Raw genomic sequence first — 27,174 nt, 5'->3', positions numbered from 1 at the left:
AGTATTATATAACATATCATTAGATATGCAAAAATGGAGTGTCTTTTTCATAGCATCACCAATGCTCCTAACATAAGTTATGTGAACAAATATCCTAACTTGATTAAGCCACAAGTTTATGGATTATATCTCATTTTGCATCTTAAATGAGTAATTCTTTGCAAAGTCAATAACTAAAATAACAACATTAGATGGAAACTTCATCAGGTACTCTTTCAACTATCATGCATGGCCTTGAGAAATGATTTTTCGCTTGATGAAGCATGTAAGATGAGAGGAGAACATGTTAATAAAAGTAGAGCATCTCATTGTTGCACCACCAAGTCCTTTCTTTTCTTCTCAACCCCACATGTATCCACTTTCCTTGTTGAGGCATCTATGAAGATCTTCACAGTCATGTCCTTGCTATCCACTAAAGTCTCATTAGGACACATTGTCAACCTCTTAACTCCACATCTACCACAATCTTTGAACAATAATTTTTTGCATGGTATTCTAAATCACGAGGCTTTGGACATATAAGTATTACCACATATTAGTGATGCTATGATATATTGATTGGTTTGCCATACACTAACCTAGATCATAATTTCTACAACAATAGACAAAACATGTGCATACATGATCCTTTCTAGAGTGCCCAAACTTGTTTTTTCTCATCAAATTAAATGCCTTCTTAAATTGTACCATTTGGACATGATATACACAAGAACATGTATACCGCTCCTTCAATTTCCAAGCAAAGCAAGGCTCTAATGCCTCAAAGCATCTGAGAGATATTTGTACCTCTAGATGGGCCCTTTTAAATATTTGGTAAAACTCAACCTATGACATTAAATATTCCAACTCACAAGGTTAGATTTTTAGTTAAAATAATCATTAGTCCTATGCTAGAACATCTTGGTACCCCTATTGGTATTATTCAGTATAGAGTTGGGAATCCACAATATCAAATTGATACTTTGTAGCACAAAGTTGAGACTTTACATCGAAATTTTGATATTGTGTTAGGAAATATGACAAAGTACTAGACCTATCTAATAATCCCTTCAGTTCTATACAAAACCAGTTTGCTACTATATAGAACTAATTTGATAGTTTGCACAAATATTTTGGTACCATGGTTGAAAAAATAGTAGAGTACTAGATCTAGTTGTTACCCCTTTTGGCTTCACAAAAACCTACTGTGGTACTATACATAACTAATTTAATACTTTATAGAAGGAATTTTGGTGCTATGCTATAACATATAATAGAGTATTTGAGTCATTTGATACTACAAAGTACTACTTTTGACCTTCACAAAAGTATTTGTCACTATTATATAAAATATAGTAGTACTAGAGAATTTGATACCCCCATTTGGTACCATGATGTACTAACTACAATCTTTGTAGTATCCTTTTGGTACTATTCTAGGGAATGTATTGGAGTACTAGATCTTTTTAATAATGTACAATAAAAATTTGGTACTTCAGAGAAGCACTTGGTATTTATAGTATCATTTTGATGCTATATCATGGAATGTACTAGAATACTATATTCATTTGGTGCTATACATTTGCAATTTGGTACCTCATAGAAGCATTTGGTATTTCAAAGTATTATTTTGGTACTATACCAAGGAATGTACCGGACTACTAAATCCATTTGGTACTATGCACCACAAATTTGGAACTTTACATAAATATTTTTGGTACTATACTATGAGATGCAATACAAGAATGGAGCCATTTTGTCACCCCATTTGGCAAAGTATAGTATCACAACAGTACTACAAAGTACCAAATTGGTATAGCACTAGCAATGAGCTAGTGGCCAAACCAAATGGAATGCTATAAGGATGTCCCTCATATGAACGTAAAGATTGGACAGACTCTAGAGATTATTAGATTTTGCTCCAATTAGATAAACAATGCTACGAGTACATAACATGGAAGCATAGAGTACTACAGGAGGTACAATTTGAGCACCTTCATATCAATATAGGCTCTCCTACACCAAATCCTTCTACAAGAAACAAATGGTGTAGTGTAAGTTTCGTACAATGAATATAATAGGCACATGTAGTACATGTAGACTACAAAACACTTGGCACAAAATATAGAAATAAAAGATAATAGGACTGGTTTGAATTAACGTGGGAGATGCACATGATGCTTCACAACACTTTTTCATCCAATCCTCTTTCGACATATATTCTTTTTTTGGGTGAAACTCAAATCTCTTTGCTCCAAAAGGCATAAAATATATATATCTTACTTTAGTTGTGATGATGTTGTGTCGAGGCAATTATCTTTGGCAGGTACTCAATATATATCTTACTTTAGTTGTGATGATGTTGTGTCGAGGCAATTATCTTTGGCAGGTACTCAATGGCAAAACTTCATCATCATCTTTAATCTCAAGATGATAATTAGCTACAGTAATGTTTCTCTAATGAGCACCCAAATACTTATTATTGTTGTATGGTTCATTTGTGTTGTGCCATATGTATTATCAAAACCATGATCAAATATGATCTCTTTAAAAAGAACCTATGTGTTGAGTGGGGCACCTTGAGCTAGCTAAGCGTGTTACGGATGTTGGATAGAAGAGTGCTCTCAACATTACCTATTGATGATTGCAAATATTGAAGAGTCATATGAAGTAATAGATGTTTCAATAACTCTCTCTAAGTGCTCTAGTGATTGCTTACACCAAAAATTTACCATAGCTAAACATATATGCTTTCTTTGCTCTACTTCATCCATTGAAGATGGATATTTCAACATACGACTTTCTTTTTCTTTCCATCTGTGTTCTTTTTTCTTAGTAGCCCATTACTCCCACATAGAAGCCATCTTGCTAGGTCATTGTTTCATCATTATGAAATTTAAATTCCACTCTACGGTCTGATTTGTGGATTATCCGTTTGGACAATATAAATGTTGGAAACACCTTTCATATTCTCACTTGGCCAATTTCATTACTGTATGAGGTAGTAGGTTGGCCATCGTTGCACTTTTCTTTGTTTTAGCAACTAGGAGTAGTTACTTTTTATTCCCATGCATGTTATGAAAATTGTTGGAATTGACTATGAAATAAGATAATTTCCATTTTGTTTATTTTTTGGGATTTTTTATTTGTCGCATGATCCATTACTTATTGCATGTGTGTATATGTGTGACACTAATCACATTATGCTTGGTAGATAGATGAAAAGATACTAATATGTTTTTTTCTTGTGGATAAGTATATTATTAGACAAAGTTGTGCACAATAAATATTTCAAGGAAGTATATTTTAATATGTAGGAATTATTTATGGTTAAACACTTTATAGCATAAAATTATTGAATTTTTGGAGTGCTCTTTAGTGCAAGGATATGATATGTGCATATACACAACTATTTATTTGGATGAAACTATTGTGCATGGTCTAAAGGACTTGATTATTATTTTGTAAAACCACGAATAGGTTTGTTAGAATATGAGTTAAAAAATATAAGGATAAAAGTAAAGTATTCATGCAAAGAAAGTAATATCCCAAAAATGGATTCTTTATTTTTAGTACAAAAAGGATTACTACAAATCCGTAAATACATGCATGGTAGAGGTGATCACATATGCATGGTGAAAATTGTATCCAACCTTGTGTAGTACACTCTTCTACTTTCTCTCTTCTTTCAAATTATGTTTCTCTCTTGTCTAATTTGTATTTCCTTTTTAGTTAATACTTGGGTATTTTATGATGAAGGGTTACAATAACCAATCTAAAGACCTAATGTGCAGTGCATCTATTGTAGAGGAGCCCACCATGCTAATAGAATGCTCGGGTAATTCACTATATGTATAGCCTCTATATCATGTGCATTCAAGGTCTATTTATAAATATCCTCATATCTGTGAATTTTTCCTTAATAAGACATAACCCTTTTCTATTCAATCTGTAAGTAACCGTTTTATATGTAACCCTTTTGTATGTAAAAAATGTGTAAAAATGGTATTTTAAAAATCCCTTATGTTGAACCCACATGATATATGTATATATTTATGATTGACCTCCTCGGGATAGAATGCCTTAAGGCTAGGAACTTGATAATCTATGCTAACTCACAAAATCAAAGAATCTATACTAACTTAGGAAGATTTAGGCATGATCAAAAGAATAAAGCCACAAGATGGTGATTGTTTCCAAATTAGTATGATACAAATCGCTTCCATGCAAATCCTATATACAGATGAACAAGCTTTTCGATTATCCTGCAAAGTGCATGAAGTGTACAAATATGGGCATTCGCTAAAGGAATGTCCAAGTCTGGTTTAAACTGTGGATCTTTATTGTGCCTAGAGGGAGCTCTATTCCAATTGCTTGAGTTTAACTCTACAACTGGTGACATGCAGTATAAGCAAGGAGATCTCGAGTTAGCTCCCTTTGATACATTATACATACATTTGAGTGTCTTTAGGTCACCAGCTATGTGCCACTTAATCCTGTAGTTCCCTAATCCTTCAACAAATAGCTCTTCTCCTACTTGTTGCCTTTGAATAACATTAGGTATTGATGTTTGATGAAAAACCCAATATAGTATATCAAAATTCTCAGTATCTACCTCAAATGCTCCTAGCCACCAGATGTTATATTCAGATTGAACACTAAATGATGTTGAGTGATTGTAATGACTTGACGAAAGTGCTCTATTCATCAAGGTGATAGAGATTCTCTCCAATTTTTTACATTTCAGAATCTCACTTTCATCAAGTTTAATCACAAATCTAGCCACTCCCTGTGCCTCTGCTACTGACAAGTCATAAAATTTGATCATTAAGCATTGTAGGGTGGGAAAGTCAAGGAAAATATTGTTAAATTCATTGCATGTAACCTCCTTTTTCTTGCCCTTGAAGCTAGCCTTGATATGAAAAGGCTCACCTAGAATCTCCATCACTTTGTTATTAACTCTCTGTCTGATAGTCCTAACCACAAATGGTTTCGGAAGTATGCAATTGTGTACCTGTCCTTGCTTCATATTTGATTGTAAAAGTTGGAAAAGTTGCATATAAGCATCTCGACTGATACCAATACTATCCAGTGTCTTTTGTACTAACTCAGAATCCAAAGAATGATCCTTCACAAATGACTCCAAGCATTGTTTCTTTGCCTTTTTAAATTTCTTCTTCTCCAAAATATCCTTTGAAACCACTGAAGGAAGAATATGATAATAAAACTGAGCTGCTTTTAAAGAATCTCTTTCACTTGCATTTGGTTGTAGAAGAGATCTAAGCAAAATTAACATCACAAATCAATGCAAGTAGTTTAAATAAAGTCATATTTAAGAATTTTCAAGTGAAAAAAAATATACCTTGCTGCTTGGATTCTTTTACCACAGCCTCCTCCTCCTTGTTTGAGATTCTCAATATTTTTAAGAGCTCTTTGTCAATTTTGAAGGCCTAATAAAGTTTGCTTTTGTTGATAAGCTTTGATACGCTTTTCCAATGAATGAATTTTTTGTTGACAATCCTCTAGCTTCTACAACAACTCTATATTGTGTTTCATCAAAAGATGATTCTCTAGTCCAAGGATATCATTTTCTTCAACAAGGTTAAGTGTATAACCTAAAAATCCATTGTAGCCATCACCAATAAACCTCATTAATGACGAGCTATTATAGAAAGGAGGAGTGCTATTTCTGCTAGGTTCTTTGGGATATAGCTTTCCATCTAACCAAAGATCAATATTCTTCTTTCCTTCAAACCTCAGTATATGTTTCATAGACTTTGTAACCGTGATAGATTTTGTTCTCTTTCTTATCGGTTCATACTCACTGTCCAACTCAATATGAAGATGATAGAGAGGTCTTTTATGAGAGCTACAGAGATCATTAGATGATTGATCCATAGCTGAGTTACAGAGATCATTGGGTGATTGATCCATAGCTAAGGATATGATTAGAAACAAGAACGAAAACAAAGAAGAGACTAATAAGGAGGAGAAAAAAAGAAGAGAGAAACAATGGAGAAACGATGGAGGGAGGCAATCGAGTATCCACCAAAATTCAAATTGAATATTACTTTTCACTTTAATGAGGAGAGGGAAGATCTTCATTATGACAACCTTGCCAACTTTATGGCGACCTAGATTTCTAGGTTTGATGTGACCACGAGAATATCACGACAATGACTTATTAACGAATTTTGATATTTTAACTTACCAAAATATAAACCTTTTAAAAATTCTATAAAATGATTTTATTTCGTAAATTGTTTTCTCTCTCTAGGATCTCTTACAGGGCATTTTCGAGACCTCAAAACTCCCCTAATGAAGGGGTTCAAGGAGAGACAGTATAAATGACACCTCTTAAAGACTACTCGAAGTTTGTCTAAGTGTTCGGTCCAGGTCGAGTGGACATAGAGGTCGTCAACAAAGACTTCTAACTCCTTGCGAAGCATATCCTTAAAGATGGTGCACATGAGGCGTTGGAAAGTTGCAGGGGCATTAGTCAACCCAAAGGGCATGACTATGTAAGCAAAGATGCCCCACTCTCTAAAGCCATCTAGGAAACTGTAGGCTTCCTTGCCTGCCACTCTCTCAAGCATGTGCTTGGTGTACAGCAACGGATAGTTGTCCCTCCTGGTGGCAGCGTTTACCTTCTTGTAATTGACGCACACTCGAATTTTTCCATTCTTCTTCATCACGATGACTATGGGTGATACCCAGTATGTGTGCTCAATTTCATAAGTGAATCCGCCTCTCATTAGCTTATCAATCTCCTCCTTGATAACATGAGCATGTTTTGGATTCATAGGGTACGGTCGCTGCTTGACCGGTATTGCATCTGGCATCATGGGTATGTTGTGGGTCACAACACTTGGATCTACCCCCTTAAGCTCTCCTAAGGACCAGGCAAACACGTCTATGTACTCTCGCAAGAGAGTGATAAGACCCGTTTTTTCTTCATTAGTCAAGTCATCAGCAATGAAGACTGCTCGGGATGGTTTCCCTTCTTGGGCTAGGTCCACCTCCTTGACCTTCGATTGGTTCGCTTGTCTGTGTTGCTTGATGTTTGGCACCTAACAGAACTACCACCCTATCCCCCTTTTTGAATTTCGTAAATCATTTAGGGAGATCCTATGATTTTCGTTGTTCTTCCATTCGAGTATCCCTGGGTTGTTTTGCCTTTTCCGTCTCAACCGTTTGCGCCTCAGGTGGACAAGCAGGTCCCCCTTGGCGCGTCTGGTTGTGGGCGGCCTAGGGATCTTTGGATCACTATCCGACCTAACCTCTGATTCAGAGTCGAATCCCCCTCCTTCACTAGAAGTGGTGGTCTCCCCTGGTGGGCGCAGTTTAGATGGTGATTCAGTTCTAAATACTGATGTCATTCCTGGCTGGGCTAGTCCCGCTTGCTCGAGGTCTATGGCTCCTATGTGTTCCAGCCATGCGCGGTCACATTCCATGCTCATGACTCCTTGCTCCATCCGGAAGACACTCTTTCTCTGTGGCTTGGAGTCTGCTCGTATTTGCTCTATTTCTTGTCCCTCAGTGTCGTATTCCACGGTATCTACCTCACCCTCACTTTCATCACACTGAAGGACTGGTAGTCTTTGTATTCGTCATTTCGAATTTTCTTCATCATACTGCTCGTCATCTCCTAGGACTCGGTCTATTCTTGGTCGTTGGTCAGGCACCAGGGCCCAGTTATACATGAGGGTTAAGTCATGCACTCTGGTCCATTGCCACTTGGGTTCATCTAAGAGATCCTAGAGTGGTTTGAGATTTGCAAAACTGGATTGCCAGCTAGCTTGTTCGATAGACATTCTAGTATCTCCTGGAGTTCCCTTTTGTTGGTTGGGACGTGGGAGTTGACGGGCTTCAGCTTCCCTCAACGGCTTCCTACCATCGTGCAAACTGGCACGAAGGGTGTGTTGTCAGTCTTGCCGATTGTTTTGATGGCTTGCTCATATGCCTCGTGATCAGAGAATGGCAGATCGATTGTAGCAAGGGTATGCATCCAATCCTGCTCGTCCTCTGGGCATGGGATATACCTGGTCAAGGACCCGTAGGACTTCTTGACCTGAGCATTACCCTGCATGATTATAAAGTCAGCGGAGAACTGGACACCTGCGATCTTCACTGGACAATTCTTAAGCACCTCTAATGGCTTAACTCTCATATTGTTTGCTAGTGTGACATTAAACCTAGTAGTCTCAACAGGTGGGTTTTCCCAAGTCCGAAGCATTGCGTGGCTAAGCACACTAACCCCAGCCCTCATGTCTATGATTCCCTTCCTCGTTGTATTGCCTAAGGCTAAGACCAGTAAGACTGCATGCATCTCGGAGCCCTCCCAAAAGGCATTGACATGTAAGGACTTAGGCATAGAGTGCAGTGTCAAACTCGATATTTGCATTTCTGCCTCATGGTCATGAGGGTCTATCATGACCTGCTCTTGTGCCTCATGGTCATGAGGGTCTGTCGTGACTTGCTCTTGTGACTTGTCAACCCACTGCTTAAGATCCTGCCATAGGGTGGGGTGCTGCCTAAGCAGATCTCCTAGGCTAAGTGTTATAAGGGTAGCAACCAATGTGGTTAGGAGATCATTGGGTGTTCGTCTCTCTCCTAACTTGGATTGTCGTGGCTAGTGGCTGTGAGACTGAACTGTGGCCCAATAGTAGTGCCGAGGCTTGGCCTTAGCGGCACCGCTTGTGGTGCAGTTGCTTCTATTGACTTTGGTTGTGGGAGCGAGGTTGGCATACTTATGTTGGAGAGATCATCGATCCCATCCTCTATGATGGGCTCAACATCTTTTAGGTGTTCTTGGGCTTCCCTCACCCATTCTCTCACCTTTTCTACGGCCTCTAATTGTCACTTCGGGTGCGGGTATTCCCCTACCTTAGCGCTTCCCTTTTCGGCCATCTTAGGGGCTGACGTCTCTGCTTTTGCGTCGGAGACCTTCTTTCCACCGGGCAGAGTTGTAGCGCTCTCAATTTTTAGTGCGATTTTAACTTCCGACTTCCCCCTTTTCCATCTACGGCTCTTCTTTCCTATCAAGGCTACATCGAGATTGCTAGGTCCTGGCAGAGAAATGCTGACCTGCTTTGTTTGGGCACGGGTCATGACCCGCAATGGGATAGGCGTGGCCTCCCCGTCGTGGTTCTCAACACCGAACAGCCCCAATGGGACCGATGGTTCGTTGGCTGAGCTAGATGACGGTTTTCGCCTTGGGCAGTCGACAAAAAGATGGGTGATTCAGCACTCAGCACACCTTTAGTCAGCCTTATCTCTGTTTTGCTACTCCCTTTCAGGGTAGCGCGATGAGACATGACCCGGGTGGCCACAGGTCCAACAGGTGATTGAATCCTGTGTCTGCCCTCCTAGGCCTTTACCTCATCCTCTTCCTAATGCCATCACCAGGACGGGGCGATATTCCATGAGGACAGTGTTGCCCTCATCGTCGCGCAAAACGTAAGGGCATATGTAAGCTTCCTCCTCGTTTGGTTCTTCCACATAGTGGACAAGAGCGTCACTCAGTGGGTGGGTTAGGTAAGGACCAAGCAGCCTAGGAATGCCTATAGGATTTATTTCCATCCTAGGAATGGCTGGCTTAATGTCGTTAGGCGCAAGGAGGGCCAATGGGGATCCCCTTCCGAAAAATGGCTGCGGCCTGTTCGCTAGGTAAGGCTGGCCATATGGTTGTGAGTATGGAAGTCTCCTTGGCAGTCTACAATGCGCAACGTCATGACCGATGAACCTACCGCAATTAGTGCAAGGTCGCTACCTAGGGTCTTGACACTCAGTTGGCAAGTGGTTTCCACCACAGTACACGCATTGGATGTGTGGGCGCGTTGGTCGTCTCAACATATCTTGCAACTTGGCTAGTTCCATTCTAACATGAGCCAAGTCTTGATTCGTTTTGGTGGTTTTTCCCTTATCCTGCGATGAGGGGGCTGATCGCTCACTCGAGGCTGACGCTCTCTCTGAGCTTCGCGAGTTGGTCTCCTCTAGGTTCGTGCTTCTGGAGCTCCGCTCCTTCAGCTGATCATCAACTTGGATGGCCTCCTCAAAGATCCTGGCTAGCGCGTCTCGTTGCAAGCTCGAGTTGCCTGCCAAAGCCTTGTGTAGTTCCTCATTCTCAATCCTGCTGATGAATATAGTTGACACTGCTCTTTCAGTCGGTTACTCTCCAATAGGGATTCTCTTGAAGAGACTTCGTACATGGGTCACGTAATCGGAATGTCCTCCTTCTCTTTCTGCTTGACATTCATCAAGCGTACTAGTAGATTATCGGAGTATCTGCGCAGGCAAATCTCTTAATGAAGAGATCCTTGAGGCCATCGAAGTTGGCTCGTTGTGCGTTATCTAATCTCGTATACCACATCCTACCCTTGTCGCCCAAGCAAAGACCAAATGTTTGAGAGCGTTGAGTCAGGTCGTTGAGGCCATTGGCTTCGCAGACTTGCTCGGACTACTCAACAAAGTTGTAGGGATCGTCATGGGGCTGGTACTTATCGAGTTGATTGGCAACAATAGGGATTTTAGCCTGGCTCTTTGAGCCTTGGTTTGCTCCTAATCCTACGAGCGACGATGTCACTAGAGTCGTGGCACTTTGCTCTACAGCCATGTTATCAAGCAGTCGCTTCATAAGAAGCTCACTCAGCATTAAGTCTCCTTCTAGTGCCCTCTCATGGTTCGTCCTGCCAGCCAAGTTCAGTACCCGCTGCACCTCCCGCAACACCATGCCTTGCCTTTGGTTCCTAGCCTGTTGATCCCTATTGTACTCCGCCATGCTTTGCAATGCCTTGCGGGCCAGCTTTCTCTCCTCTTCTAGATCTGCAATGATAGCATCCGCCGTCCTACCGCGGTGCTCGTATTGAGCATGAATGTTGTAACTACTGACCAGCTCTACTGAACTAAACCTGGAAAGGATCCTAAGTCAAATTCCTCACTATATCTACGGTCTGGACTTTCTTTTGCCATTGTCGAGTTGTCGTGCTCCACCAAGCTATCGATCAGGTTCAATAGGCTTGTCAGATCCACTTTGTCAGCGTCCCTTGCTTGGTCCTACCCTTGCGCATTGATGGTTTGTCTATGTATTGGGTTCTCTCCTATTGGTGGGTTCCTTGAGTGGTTTATCTGGGTGAGTTCCTTCAGTTATTTAATACAATCCTCAATTTATGGCCACTCAATGTGTCTTTCCTCGTGCACTTGTACTCAATCAAGCTTTCAGTTTCCTTAAGTGTACTTCAAGTATGAAAATTCAGGATGAGTGCAGCAACCACTTCCTAGTCTTCTTACACACTCTTGCATTGTTTTGGGCCGAATAGGCTTGTTGGTCAACTTTCTGGCTGTCTTGTCAGGGTTTAGGGTTTCCCTAAGGTGTTGCCTTGTTCATTTTTGGGTCCGATCAGGCCTTACAGCTCAGCGGGTCATGTCTAAGCCTCCGAGTCTCACAACTGCCCACTTCTAGTTGCTAAGCAGCGGCGCCCTACAATTTTGCCTGTTCCGTGTGCCAGAATCATGTTCTAAGCATCCTATGGGCTTTCGGCAGTTTGAGCAGCTAAGTCCTAGTCGAGTCAGGTCAAATTTTTGAAAAACTAGTAAAAATCTACACTCAGCCCAACTGGTCCAAATTGCAGGGTCCGAGGGTTACTCGGACGGGCCGAGGCACATGGGCCGAGGGCCGAATTCGGGATTTGGACAGGGTGAGCTTGGATGGAGTCACTCGGACGGGGTCACTCAGACGGGCCGAGTGGTTGACTCGGACAAGGTTGCTCGGACAAGCCGAGTGGTTGACTCGGACGGGGGCCGAGGCAAGTGGGCCGAATTTGACACGTGGCCGAGGGCCGAATTTGTCCACGGTCCGAATTATAGACTTGGATGGGCCAATTAGGGTTTTGGTCAGATGGGCCGAATGGCGAGGGGCCGAGGGCCGATTCTGGGACTTGGCCCAGGAGTGGCCACTCGGACGGGCCGAACGTGGCGCACGTAAACAACGCAAACTCGATTTCGATCGTTTCTTGTACTTCACTCAATCATACCAGGCATAACCCTCCAGATCCTACCTAAGGAAGTAAGAGAACGGATTCATATACGTGGATGGAGTGACGGGCTCATCGTTGGTGCGATCAAATCAAATTGGCTGGTAGCTCTCTCTCTCTCTCTCTCTCTCTCTCTTTTACACTGAAATGTTGCAAATGAGTGCTTCCTTGGCCTCTTGGCTCTGATACCCCTTGCCGGGTATAGTGTTGACGCCTCCAATCACTCACTTACCAATCTTAAGCATTGCAAGCAAACTTTTTGCCATTTTTGCACAATTTTGTTTTGCCCTGTTGTGCCCTTTTTTGCAACAGTAAATTTCTCCGGTGCAATTTCCTAATCCTATCCTACTCTAAATGCAACATGAATCGAAAGCAAAATACTGAACTGATTTCTCCATGTTTCCTAATCATCAAACAACCAAAATAACCCAAAATACTTACTTGTTTTGAAGATTAAAAACACCCAACTTCCTACCTATCTCAAGCTTCGATTCAGGGATGAATCCCTTACTTCGATGCTCGATATGAGGCGCGCAAGTGCTCAAGCTTGAATCAGTTGGTCCTGGCAACAGAACTAAAATGTGGGAGCTTTCGCTCAACTGCCAAGACCCACAGATCGCTTATTGTTTCAAGCATTCCAAGCGAGCTCTAATGGCTATCTCTCACCTAACTGGCGCACCGTCGGATCCTATGAGTGTAGTGAGCTTACCTTAGTGCCAACATGAGTTGCCTCCTCTCTTCCACACACCGGTAGCTCCACGATCCTAGATGCTAGCTCAAACATCCTCAAGCCTCCACCTCCAAGCTCCATCCTCCATAGCCACGCGCGCAAGAAGAGAGAAGGGAAGGGAAGAAGAAGAAGAGGAGATGGTGAAGAGCTTCACCCTCTTGATCCCTCACCCTCACACACACTCACTCCCTCACACTCTCACACTCCCTCTCTCAAGAGCACACACAAGCAAGAAGGTGAGAAGGAGAGAAGAAGAAGAAGACTCCTTTTGCCACACACCAAAGAATGATCTCTTATTCACTTTTTGAACTTTATATATACAAACCCTAAAATCCCATGGACACCCATCCCTTTTTTTCATGACCGGCCATTGTGGCAAGGTCCTTTTTCCATTTTCCTCTTTTAGTCTCGTGCCTCTAGCCTACACCCATCTAATATTTTACAATGGGCACAGGAGGGAGCCTGGCGCTCTTTACAAGAATTTTCTGAGTTTTTTGAGGGGCCTTTTCTTTTAAGGTTGCGTTTTTTGCCCCAGTTCATCTTTAGGGGCCGCTTGCATGTCTTTGCTATTTTTCCATCTTCCTTTGCTTTTCCTCCATTTTTCGCCATCTTGACTTGGGGTTAACAGTCTCTTCCATGTATCTTGAGTAGTTTCACAATTATCCACATGGTGGATATAACTATCGTCTAGCTCCTGTTTGATAATGGCTTGAGCCTTATCATCATTCTTTTGCCAAGTGACTGCAAGGTCTACATCACGAGGCTTTTTTTCTTTTCCAGTGGTAATGGCCCCTAGAGGGCCCTTCTTCATCAAGATGAGTTTGATGTAGGTCTTCCAGGTATGAAATCGGACTCCTTTGAAGTGAGCAGTTGGAGAGTCTTTGCCCATGTTAGATGGCTGGAGCAGCAGCAAACAACTCCATAATTCTTAGACTTTATCAGTGGAAGAGTAGATTACAGTGTGTCAAGAGATACAAGTAATGATAGTGTGAAAACACACTATGTAAAGACTATGTCCGGGTTTATAAATCTTCTTAGTTCGGGGTCGTTGATCTTTCATCAATGAATCTAGGTTCTTCTTCTCCTTGATTTGATGCTTGGATAGTAGATCAGAGTGGCAATGGGTTGTTCTAGGTGGCAAGAGAGAGAAAATGATGAGATTTTTGAGCTTCAGGTGAAAATGGCTATGGAGTCACGGTTATGGTTTCTGGGGGCATCCTGGTTTTTTTGACATTACAAGAGCTATACTTGATCATTTTGAAATTTTTTATATAAGGATGAAGCTTACTTCATGGGCCTGTAGTGTGAGATCCATAGCTCCAAGATGACTAGGCACTGCCTGGCTATGGAGGCCACAGGACCGATCCTAAGAAAAATGACAATGCTGAGTAGTGGACAGGGAAATGTCAAGTTTTGAGGTGATAGAGAGGAGCTCCAGAAGAAGGGCTATATTTCTTTAGAAGAAAGCTTGTCAAGATCTTGTCTGGTTGAAGAGATCTAAGAGCTTGAAGCAGGATAGATGTAGGGTGGCTATGGCTGCCACAAGGTCAAATGGAGAAGAAGGAGTGGGAGATGAGGTCCAAGACTTAACCTGAGCTGGACAAGATGGACTGATCTCAACAAAGTTGAGTTAGATGAGAGTAGAATGGAGCTGGAGGAGTAGTGCCATGCCCCACTGGGCTCTTATACCATGTTAGAAACTTGGATCTAGGACATGGCTATGACAAAAGCTATGGAGGTTGAAAGAAAAAGTAGAAACTCGTGAAGACATTGACCATGACAAGACAAATTGTCACACAAGTGAATTAGGTTCCAAGATTGAGACTTGGACTCATAAACACAATCTTGTGTGTGCACAGTGACATAGACACTTTACTGGAAAGAAAAGAGTACTATTATTTCTTAGAAAAGAGTGCAAGTACAATGCTTTATAGGAAACTGAATGGTAGCACTTCTCCTACTGTGCATATGGGATTCTGGTCGTGAGCCCTCACTGCTCCTTACAAAGGGACTGAAGTAGGTCTGATTGCAAATATCTCAACACCAATTAAATTGGGATCCATGCTCAGTTTAGAAGAACGAGATAACTATGTGTGCCAGATTCAGGAGTTTCGTGATATCTTCGCTTGGAGTTATGAAAAATTTAGAGGCATTTCTCCCAACCTAGATGTGCATACCATTCCTCTAAAGGAAGGAAGCCGCCCTGTATGTCAGAAAGTAAGGCATATGCCTTTTGAACTAAGGCACAGGCTGTTTGAGAAGCTACATAAGTTGCGGAATGTGGGTTTGATCTTCCTTGTTTAGCATACTAAATGGTGTTCAGTAGTTGTGATCAAGAAGAAGAAAAATAATCAAATTCGGCTTTGCGTGGACTTTAGAGAGCTAAATACGAAAATAGTTAAGGACTACTATTTGTTGCTCTTTATTGACCAAATTTTGGATCAACTAGTGGGTAGGGAAGTATATTCTTTTATGGATTGTTTTGTGGGTTATAACCAGATGGTGATTGCAGAAGAAGACAAGATTAAAACGATGTTTATTATTGACTTAGGTACCTTTGTGTACCACGTGATGTCATTTGGTTTATGTAATGCACTTGGTTCATTGGCAATGAACATCAGATAAGACATTTGGTGAGATCTCCCCAGAGGAGTTGAAAGTATTCATTGATGACATGGGGGTAGCCACCATAAGAGAAAGGTAGTTGATTATTTTGTGGAAGTATTTTGAGCATTGTAGATAATTTTGCATAGCTCTTAACCCATGGAAGTGCGTCTTTGGGATGCCTTATGGGCTCTTGTTAGGTCATGTGGTCAGTTCAATAGGGATCACGACTGATCCTGAAAAGATCAAGGTCATAGTAACACAATATTAGTGAGTTTGGGAATCTCCCAATTTCCGTTTTTTGAATACTAAAAAGGTGGCACCCGGATAACATGCCCATAAGTTTCTCAAAACCATATGATGTGACCTATCATTGGAAAGCACTTGGAAAATTGGAATCTATTGAGCTATAGAGCGTTCGATTTAGAGTTATAGTGTTCAAATTATGACAAATCCAAAGATTTGATCACATGTCCCAAACTTATGGAAAATTCCCATATTCCCCAATATGGTGTTTAGTTGCCATGAGTCTGCCCCGCGCTCCTAAAAAAGAAGTGCATAGCTTTCTGTCATCGGTAGGGTATTATTGGAGGTTCATAAATGCCCTGGCAAAAAGAATGTTACCATTAATGAATCTATTGTCCTTTAACTGTCTATTTGAATGGAGTGACCCTTGTAAGGTAGCTTTTAATGATGTGAAGTATGAGCTAGTAAAATCACCAGTTTTAAAAGTACCTAAAAGGGGTGAAGTATTCTATATATTTTTAGCAGCCACCATGCATAGTATCAACTACTGCTTATCCCAAATCTGAAAGGAAAAATGGTACCATTCGATCACTTTTTTTAGTTGGAAGTTAAGCATATAAAAAATTAACTACACGTATATGGAGAAATTGTGCCTAGCAATGGTATTTGTAATTAAAACATTTGGCCACTACATTCTCTATGAGAGGATTGTATTTTATATGAAGGCGGAAAGGCTTCGATTGTTGATGAACAAGTTATAGCTGCCTGATCATTTAGCAAAGTGGTTAATCACTTTGCAAGAATTTGATTATGAGATTAGAAGTAAGCCACCGAGGTTGTAGGGCATTGTGGAATGCCTTGTGGATTTCGGGGAGCCAAAAGACACTTTAGTTGAAGGAAGTGATATCAGGGAAATGTTTAAAATTGATACAACATTTATTCCCTCTCTTGGTATACTGCTATAATGCATCACCTCTCGACATGAGAGGCTGGAGTTGGTTTATCAAAGTTAGAAAAGAGAAAAATTAGACAGTAGGCCTTGAAATTTTCTTTGATTGCAAGAACACTATATTGGCAGGTGGTTGATGATATCTATTGCTGATGTGTGATGCTTGACGAGGTTCCATTCATTTTGGAAGAGTGCCATGACTCTGCTTGTGGAGGGCATTTTGCTAGATGATTGACGTCCCAAAAAGCTTTAAGAGCCAGATTTTGGTGGCCATCCATTTTCCAAGATGCATTCGAGTATGTTAAGAGATGTCATACTTATCAACGGCATGATAGTAGGGAGAATAGGAAGTGACCACTTACTCCATTATGGCTATACTTCCATTTGAAAAGTGAGGCATTAACTTTCTAGGTCCTATTACTCCGTCGTCCACTCTGGAAAAGCGATATATTATTGTGGCTATGACTGACTACTTTAGAAAGTGGTCAGAAGCACAAGCGAGAAGAAAGGATGATGCAAAAGAGATTGCTAGTTTCTTATTAGAGTAGATTATATGCTGATTTGGTACGCCAAAAGAATTAATATTGGACTGTGGAACCCATTTCCTAAACAAGGGATTGAGGCATGGCAAATTAAGCACAACAAGATGACTCCTTATAACCTGCAGGCAAATGGACAAGTTGAAAGTACTAACAAGTAGCTTGTGGGTATTCTATTAAAAATAGTGTCTGAGAAGAAACGTGACTAGGATAAAAAACTATATGTGGCAATGTGGGCATATAACATGACGTTTAAACAAGCCACTGGCCACACCCCGTTGAAGCTAGTCTATGGGGAGGAGTGTGTCTTGCCCTTAGAGATTGAGTTGTCAACCATAAGATTTGCAATCAATCATTCTTTGGGTGATGAGGATACCCTCTTCGAGCATTTTATGACTCTGGCGGCCCACTTGGATGAGCTCAAATTATAGATTCTATTTCACATGAAGTGGCTAAGCATCGGATGAAGCAATTGCATGATTTAAAATTGAAGAAGTACACCTTTAAGAAGGGGGAATTAGTTCTTTATTATGATGCACATAGAGAATTGTTTCCAAGAAAACTTGAGCCCAAATGGGACGGTTCCTACAAGATCGTAAGAATAGGGAAGAATAAATCTATGGCATTACTGCTAAGCTTGAGGGAGTTGAGTTTAAAAATAAGGTTAATCTTAATGATATTAAACCTTATTATCTCTAAATGTACTAACGAAATAAATGCATGTAGGTCAATACTGGGCCGATCAAGGAACTTGCAAGAGTCGACAGAGGTTGATGGGGTGGTTGATTTCTTATTTGTAATACCCATACTTGGAGCAAATATACCATCAGGGGAAGCTTATCTGGTGGAGCAAAGGATATAAAGTGATTGAGCAAGAGGACAGATCATTCATTTGGGAAATCAAAGCCTTTTGTCATCACTACTTATGAATTCTAACAAGCATCCCTGTTATATTCAATGAAGAGGGTGGTATGGAGCCTTCAATACATCCTTTGAACATGCTAAAGTTTGACTATCATAATTACAAGTAGAGGAGTTGACAATGGCTAGCTATGTGAACCCATTGTGGATGTATACAATGTACTTTGATGGAGCATCCAGGAGTCCCAACAAGAAAGGGAGTATAGGGATAGTTATTAAAGACCCCCGATGTAGAGTCATAATGAAATTGGATGTTTATCTTGGGGTTGGATTTACCAATAACATGGTGGAATACAAAGCTTTAATCATGGGATTAAATATTGCTAAGAAAGGAAGTATCCGTCAGTTGTTAGTAAAGGGGGATTCCCATTTGGTATTGAACCAACTAAATGGGACATACACAGTTCAAAATCCTATTCTCTCCATGTATTATCACATTGCTATGACCCTCTAATGGATGAGTTTGAGAGAGTGTCTCTTTAACTGGTTCCATATTATTGGAATCAGTTTTTGCAGACTCATTAGCAAACTTTTCTTTAACTATGGTCCTAGTTTGGATATCTCTATGGATGATGAGATAGGACCCATGGTGGATTGTGTGGGCTTTTATCAGAACATGCCCTATATGGTAGGCAATGGTTAGTATGGGTGATGCAAAGGGTGGCCGATACCCATTTGCCTTTATTATCTTGAACCCATAGGTTGGTTAGACGACATGTTATACATACATCTCTTGCTATTTATGCAATAGCTAATGGTCACAATTTGATGCATTTATTTTAGGGCATGAGCCCTATTTCCTCCTTGGGATGGAACATCTTGTTGTATATTAATAAGATTTTTTAAGGGAAAATGTATATGAACTATTTTTTTTGATACCCTTAGGCTAAGAGGGCCGATTTTTGTTGAGTTCAAGTGTTTGATTTCTTTAGGCCATGAGGGATAGTTTTGTTAGAAGTGAACTATGTTATTTCTTTAGGCCAAGAGGGCCACATGACTATTTGGTGCAAGTACATTTAATGGTTTTTTGTTTTAATGATTTCATCATACAAGTTGACAAAGCCACTAGAGGGAGCCTTTGCTATGGAGGAGATTCTTGTGGCCATTTTTGTAATGTGTCCACCTGTTATCTTCATGACACGTCTTAGTAGTCCATCGGAAAGGATATCTAGAAAGCTTCTCTCGGCACTCCCATGGGATGTTACAGGGTTTGCGATGTAGGAATTTTCGTGTCTGCCATGTAGCGAAAGTATTCCGACCGTTCCCACTTAGGACTGACCTGAATTAAGGTTTTGCTTATTGGTCATATCCTAATGGCAACTAGCGTCGGACCCAAGAGAACTACTTTACGCAGAAACGCCAGGTCCGAAGCAGATTCACGTTCCACTTGGTTCAAGGAGAATGGGAAACGAGAGGGATGCAAAGCTCAACCTCTCTGCCATAAGGCATAGTCCCATTCCGTTCCCCTAAAAGAGCGTAAATCGGGATCAATCATAACTCTAGGTCAACACTTTTGTTGTTCGTGTTCCTTGACGATCTTCCTGCTATCCATCATGATTTGAGAAAAGTTCTTGGCCAACCGGGACCACCCATCCGTAGGACTGACCTATGGCCACATCCACCGCACTTTCCTCTGGTTGTTTTAGTTATCTAATTACCTAACACATTAAGTTGGACATGTAACAATTACGGCCAAAGCCCCCCTGGCACCCAAGAGTCCTGCTACTCCAAGTAGTGCTCAACGGAGAGACCTCTCGCGGCAGGTTCGGTCCACTTTCCCGACGCGGTTAACAACCCCCTTGGTTAGGGTCAGGCAAGCAGTCGGGGGTAACTGAAGCCGCCTCTCCCTTCAGGCCTTCAACCTGAAGTATTAGATATCCATTTATCTTTTAATTCATTGATCAAACAAAGCCAAACAGTGCTCTGAAATCTGTAACAAGCACAAACATTTCCCATTGGTTGTTTTTGTTGGCAAACTGCTAAGGAATGAATCCTTTCTTTCGAATGCGTCCAGCACTTGATTCGGGATAACTTGCAACTTGGCAAGATCCCCTATATCCTGGGTTAGGGCGTACCCTATTAACCCAACTTGGTCAAACCTTAAGTTCATAGATTATTCCAATTTATCGACTGATCTTTTGCTTCCAAGCGATTATCTTTACTCAAGAAAGATACTATATTAGGATGATTATTCATCCTCTTGTAAGATAACTTGCGTAAGGACTTGCCAACCTCATTGCGAGAATTGGCCATTCCCTTGTGATCCAATCACAAGGTCATACGACTCCGCACTTGTTGCACAAGTGTTGCATCGAACTATGAGACTATTCTACTCATCGAATGGAGTCACGAAACAATTTGTTCCTGATTACCTTAGGCTGACGTCGTCAGTCCTAGGGTTCCAAGTTCCATCTTTTTAGCGTAAGATTCTTAGGGACAAACCCCATATCACTTTTCAAGTATGTTCCGCTGTCCCTACATTCGGTGAATGTGGGCAAGTATTTTGGGTATAGGAGTTTCAGTTTTAGCAATACGTGCGATTAGGTCATGTATTAATTTCTAGTGAATTTCTTGGAATTTAACTCTTTCTAAACGAGTACTCCGCGGCTTAGGTATTTAGGTTTATGCCAATGTGTTTAACCCTTGAGGATAATTAAGTTATCATTTCCATAAACACATGACTCGTTGTCTACGCGTAAATTGATTTTCAACCCTAACTTATCGATTTAAGGTCAGACATAGGTTAGGTTAATTCTAACTAATCTTCCTTATAACTTGTGAACAAAATTCATGCTAAACAAGCAACCTTTTACTAATAATTTATTCCGTTGACAAATGATAATTGCCTAGAGTTATGCATCGTAAGAATCATTTCATGCCTTGCACTTTCCTAAGGATTCCTAGCACTTCCCATGATGATTCATTGCGAAGAGGATATGGCTTAATAATGTGTATGCAGTTTATACTTCCATGTTTAAACGAAGTATACTTATTTTAATTTCTTTTTACAATAATGGACATTAGTCTAATTTTTAATTCATTGCAATGCATAAAGCTATTTGCTAGAAATGCATTTATGCTCCCTTTATTTTGCTTGTTTTATTGAAAATATTAATGACTAAATTCCTCCGTCATGAGCTAATTTTTCTAAAGCATTTAAGACGAAAAATGCATCCTATTTCCAACAATTACCCTTGCACGATTGAATTATAACAATACCAAATAAAAATTAGGAAGGAAAACCTAGACTTGGGGTGAGATGTCCATGTGGATGCTAGGAGACGACCCTCCTGCCGGCTACGATGGATGTGGCCATAGGTCCGTCCTATGGATAGGTGGTCCCGGTTGGTTGGGAACTTTTCTCAAATCACGATGGACAACAAGAAGATTGTCAAGGAACAGAACAACAAAAGCGTTGACCTAGAGTTATGATTGATCCCGATTTACGTTGTTTTAGGGGAATGGAATGGGACTATGCCTTATGGCAGAGAGATAGAGCTTTGCATCCCTCTCGTTTCCCATTCTCCTTGAACCAAGTGCACTGTGAATCCGCTTCGGAACTGGCATTTCTACGTAAAGTAGTTTGCTTGGGTCTGACGCTAGTTGCCATTAGGAAATGACCAATAAGCAAAACCCTAATTCAGGTCGCTCCTAAGTGGGAACGGCCGGAATACTTCCGCTACGTGGCAGATGCGGAAAGTCCTAGATCGCAAGCCCCGTAACATTCCATGGGAGTGCCAGGTGGAGCTTTCTAGATATCCTTTCCGATGGACTGCTAAGACATGTCCTGAAGACAAACAGGTGGACACGTTACAATTTTGTCCCCTTTCTGAGTTTTTTTTCCCTTAAGCAGATACTGATATATGTGTATGTAAGGTTTACTTTCTTTTTGTTTATTGGGGACAGGCAATCAAGGCATGAAGTCCCATGTTTAGGTTAAGTATGTTTGTAGGAGGTCTGAGCAATTGTTGCCTCCTGCAAAGGCATTGTTAGGCACTAAAAGACCTGTTTTAGAAGGCAATCCTAGTGACCCTATTCTGTTGACCTGCTAGGCGGCCGTTCTAGGAGTTTCTATTAGCTGTGAGGTAGTTAAACAAGCCTGCTCGAACACATATATGCAAAGAAGTAAAGCCATGAATAGTTGAAGAATAAACATATATAGAGGTGTGTAAAAAGGGGTTCTAACCCCTCTAAAAATAGGGGAAAAAAAGAGAAAGAAAAACTCTTGAGTAGTTGTGCATCACCTTGCAAGGGCTTGGTAGGTTCCTAGGGACGTGACAAGACTTGGGGCCAATGCCTTGTCTTCCTAGGGGTGGCATCTAGCTGAAAAAATAAGAATAAGAGAAGGTTGGAGCAAAAATAAAAGTGAGCATCCCAAAGGATTGAGTGTCACCTTGTGAGGGCTTGATAGGTTCTTGGGTACCGAGACAAGGACCTGAGGTCGATGCACTGTTCTCCTTGGGTCACTATGCTCAACTCCCTCCTTTTTACGTGCTCGAGTATGGAAGAATTAAAGCTAAAGAAGAATGTGCTAAAATATAATATTCAGTGTGATCAAGCTATAGGAGTCCTCACCTAGTAGGAGCTCCTTGTTGAGTTGTCCTTAGTTAGGTAGGTAGTTCAAACCACCACTTAGGATGACCTCTCTGATAGTTCTTTTTATCTTGGTGGTGTTGGAGTAGTCGTTTAGTGACTAGCTTTGGGATTTCGCTCAAATTATGCTAGGCCTACTCCTTGTGGATTTCATGCCTTGGTTTTGTCAAGGGGTAGGGTGAGAGTTGTGTTGTGTTTTATTGTGTATTGTTTGTACTAGCTTGATGCTCTTTGTGGTTATATTTGTGCAAATTTGTTTGTGGGATTTGACATGTTGAGTCGCCCTATCTCGTGGTCGCCAATGAGAGCTACATTTTAGGAGCCAAGTTTGAGCCGATCTGGAAGCGGTTTGAGCCCGTTTTGAAGTGGAAACATGGCCAAGATGTGTCAAAGAGCCAAATTTCATGAAAATTTAAATGGTGGCACATGACTGAGTTGGAGTTTTGCTAGATGCATTTCGACGTCAGGAATCCAATGCAAGTCTCAGTTTGTTGATCAGATATCATTTGACTCTCCATTTAATCCCTGCAAGCTTTGACATTATAAAGCAGCTACTAGATCCAACAGCCAAGATGAGCACAACAGAGAGGTCAACATGATGGATTTCAATCTCACGAAGACGCCTGTCCAGATGGATTTCAATTTAGGGTTGATTTTTCCCCTCAAAATTGAAATATCCATTTGTTGGCAGTATGAAACCACAAGCATGAACTAGGTATTTTCAAGTTTAAGCTTTAAAGCTTGATTAGCTTGGCTAATCTCTCAAAAATGAAACGATATGGGGGGAGGTGCGCATTTTTTTTGCGCGGTTGATTTTTTGGGCGATTGTCACATTTTTCAACAAAATAGGGATGAGGGATATGGAGAGGGCTGTGAGATGCACCTAATCTTCGCTTTCCATCACCGAAATCTAATCAAGGAATGATGTGCTGTGCAAAAAGAATGAAAACTAGTCTTTCTCTCTCCTCTCTCCTCTTAATGTTTGTTCATGCATATGAATTTAAGAGAGGAAGGGGATGGGGTTTGATGATGAATCGGATGCAATGATGCTGATGGAGTGATAGAGGTCATAGATTAGAGAAAGGGAGTGCGTCAATGGCAAAAGAGAAGCATCAGCGGCCTCACTAGCACGGCTTACGTTCCAAATCCGAGGGGTTTTTATGCGTAGGTATGTGTTCTCTTTGTTTGTATAAAAAAGCTTAAGTGAAATGCTTGATAATGTTTGTTCCTGGTTTCTTATGCTGCATACCCTCTGAAATCATAATGAAAATAAAAAATTTTAAAGAATAAATTTCCCGCAACACATGCAAAACCCGCAATTTGTGGTTTTCATGGAAAAATGATGAGATTTGGAGTTTCGTTGGGTGTTTTGAGTTCACATTAAACAAAAATTGGTATGGAAGTGGAGGTGAGTAGTTTTGATAAGTAGAAACTGAGAATTCTAAAATTTCATAATTTTTGGAGCAAATAAATAGCAAAAATAGAAAAAAATAGGGAAAATTAGGTTTTTGAGATAGAAAAAATGCAAAAAAATATGGTTAATGTGGCAAGGTTGAAGCATGAGGTATAGCCTCAGTTTAGCCCTTGTCTTTATGTTATAGTGCATTTTTATTGCTTTCTACATTGAAAATGACAAAAAAACAAAACCCTACACCTATGCAACAATGCAACAAATAAACAGTAAGGGGAAAAGAGGGGTTATGGAAGACTTTAAGTGCTAAAGCTGATGCAAAGTTTGATATTTTGTTTGTGCACGTCATATAGGACGATAAAAACCTAAGTCCAAAGAGACTAGTAGCACGATTAAGTTCAGTGCTAGTCTCTAGCAATGTGGCAACAATGTATAGATTGAAAATCATTGAAGGGCTAATTTTACACTCCACTTTGCTATTTTGTTTTAGAATAAAATTTTTGTGCACAATAGGCATCCACATTTGCATTTGTCATGCCACATGGTACAAAACCTGGATGCATAGCACTTGATTGCTAAATAAATGACCAATGTTGAGAGTGTGAGGAAGCCCTTATTGTAGGATAGACGAGTGGTTCCTTGGGGTAAGTCTAGTGAGGAAATGACAACTCCTGGATCGTTCAATAAATCAAAGAGTGGAGCTTGTATGTTTGTTCTTTATGTTGAAGCAATGCATTAAGGGGCCAATCCTCGAGATGTAGGAGAGCTGCAGTGGGGCCATGATATTTTAGCCAAGGGGTTGCCTCCTATGTACATGATACGTGGTATATTATACCAATGTGTATGGGATCTCCCTTTGAGGAGTAGGGGGGGCAAATGTTGGACTGTTTTCTATTACAAACACAAGATCGATATTAGAGTTTAGTGTAGCAGGTGCCTTACAGGCTCTTGGATGCAAGGTTGTGTGGGGTGTCTTGTGTGACTTAGAGGTCTGGCTAGTGCTAGAGAGCCACTGTCAGGCCTGTTTTAGGTCCTGACAACGAAACTCTACAAGCTAATCGATAATGACTTATCTTTCTTGAGGAAGTGGTATGCTCTCAGACTCCAGTGGGAATAAGAAGGCAGCCAAATCATGACTAATGTTGAGCATAGCGACGCACCATTAAGACCTCCAAGTATGATCCCACTTATACGTAGCTCCTACTTCTTTTAGGATATTGGGCATCACTCACAAATCGATCATTGGAAGATCATGTCATGAGCCACCCTTATTTAAAATGAGTCCTTACTGAGGAAGAATTACACATTTGGTGACCTCCTCACAGATATTCTCACCTACATCACTCAAGTCGGCATCCGTCCTTTTGACATGGACTACTATGCTAATCTCGAATAGAACCCGAACTTCTATGATTGGCTGATGCAAAAGTGAAATACTGCAAGCCAGCATTGAATGCCCTTGACCCCTCAAACCTTAATGCTAGGAAGTATTTTGGGGAAAGGTGCAATCAAACATGGGAATAAATAAGGCAAATGAAATGCATGAATGAAGCCTCCATCAGTTGACCAAGAGCGAAAGATAGTGGATAAAAATTAACTCATGACCGATAGAAAGTTGTAAACTTTTTGGAATAAGTAAGTTTCTTGAAGGAAAAGATGCTCTTCTTGTAATTAAGCATGTTAGATTTCCTTAGAAAGCATACTTAATTCTTGCTCACCTTTCTGCAACAAATTAACTTGAGGACACTAATGATGAACTAGAGCATTATGACAGGTACCCACTATGGCAGGCCACATCCCTAATCTCAAGGTTCAAATCCAGGCCAAAATGGTGCACACTCTATTCTCCAGTCAATGGTATAATGCATTGATGAATAGAACCAACGTACCAATGCTACAGAGTATTGGTGACTGGTCCTTCGACAAAGTAAACCTCAATGGCTTCATGAGGAAGACAATAGAGAAATCAGCAAAAGCATTAGCCACTAGCAGAAGACCCATGGGGGGAGAGTCCTCGGCATCCAAAGCCAACAAATCATCGTCCTCAACGGCCTCCACTATTGGCTTCAGAGGAATCTTGACAGTCATCATAAGAGAAGCACTAGGGAAAGCACAAGACGGTGAGGCAGTCGGTGAGATGCCGAATAGGTCCCCTCCACACAATTTGGCCAAGGAAGGACCAATAAGTCAAAGAAAGAGAATTCACAGAAGAAGGCCAAAGAAGAGAAAGAGAAGAAGGAGAAAATAGACCTACACAAAGCACAAAGCGGTCCAAAAGCACGAAAGTACGATGGAAGAAAGAAGAAAGGGGCAAGGCAAAGAGAATAAAAGTGGAATCTAGAAAAGGAGGAAGAGGCGGAGATTAGGAAGAAGAAGGAGGAAGAAGACATAGCAATATCAGTCTCTCAGTGTAGAAATCTTCAAGATAAGAGGAGTTGACAGCAATGAACCCACCTCGACACAAAGGTCCAAGCACTAGCTCCAAGGCACCCAAAGATCTACTGCCCCTCCCACTGACCGAGGGAAAGGGCAAGGGTTTGATCCACCCTATCCCAACCATCCTACTACTTACCACCCCAGTCACTACACCCACCCAAGACTCCTCTACCACGGTAGATGCTAGCAATCTGGTGGCATGGGTATAGTTTCTAGCTAGCAAAGAGGTGACTCAAGGCACAAGTGTAGGAACCCCTATGATGGGAGCAAGAAGATAGGTAGCTCTACAAACGCAAAATGTAGATGGGACCTCAAATGGTCAAAGAGAGAGGCATCTACAACCACTCATCCCTCTGCATTGTTGTTGTCCATAGCCTATGAAAATTATGTGTAGGAACTCCTATCACAATTGGAACAAGAAAAGGAAGACAAAAAGATCACAGTAGCTAAGCTCAAAGACAAAGGAGGAGAAGATGAGAGATGGCAAGCAAAACTCGCAGTAGAAACACACATCTTCATGAGCCTACAATGCAATTTTGATGAGTTGGTGATGCTGTACAAGGATCTCCAAAAAGAAAACAAAAAAATCCGAGATGCCGCAAAGTAGCTAATAGTAGTGGAAGAAGAAAGAAGCCGACAACACCTAAAGCATATAGCAAATCTGGAATAAAGACTAGCCTCGGAGCTTAAAGAACAATAGTGCTTGGAAAGAGAAATCAAAGAACAAGAGAAAC

At 41.0% G+C, this 27,174-nt stretch overlaps 1 pseudogene; it reads right to left on the bottom strand.

Annotated features, from left to right (window-relative positions):
- Positions 1-339: 339 nt before the first annotated feature.
- Positions 340-26,092, bottom strand: LOC148034543 (uncharacterized; annotated as a pseudogene).
- Between the last annotated feature and the right edge of the window lie 1,082 nt (positions 26,093-27,174).

The sequence above is a fragment of the Lygodium microphyllum genome, chromosome 6 (assembly GCF_053477565.2).
Source record: "Lygodium microphyllum isolate KBCC chromosome 6, Lygodium_microphyllum_v1.1.10, whole genome shotgun sequence".
NCBI classification, from domain to species: domain Eukaryota; kingdom Viridiplantae; phylum Streptophyta; class Polypodiopsida; order Schizaeales; family Lygodiaceae; genus Lygodium; species Lygodium microphyllum.
The sequence above is the reverse complement of the archived record's forward strand: the minus strand, read 5'-3'. Positions and strand labels throughout refer to the sequence as shown.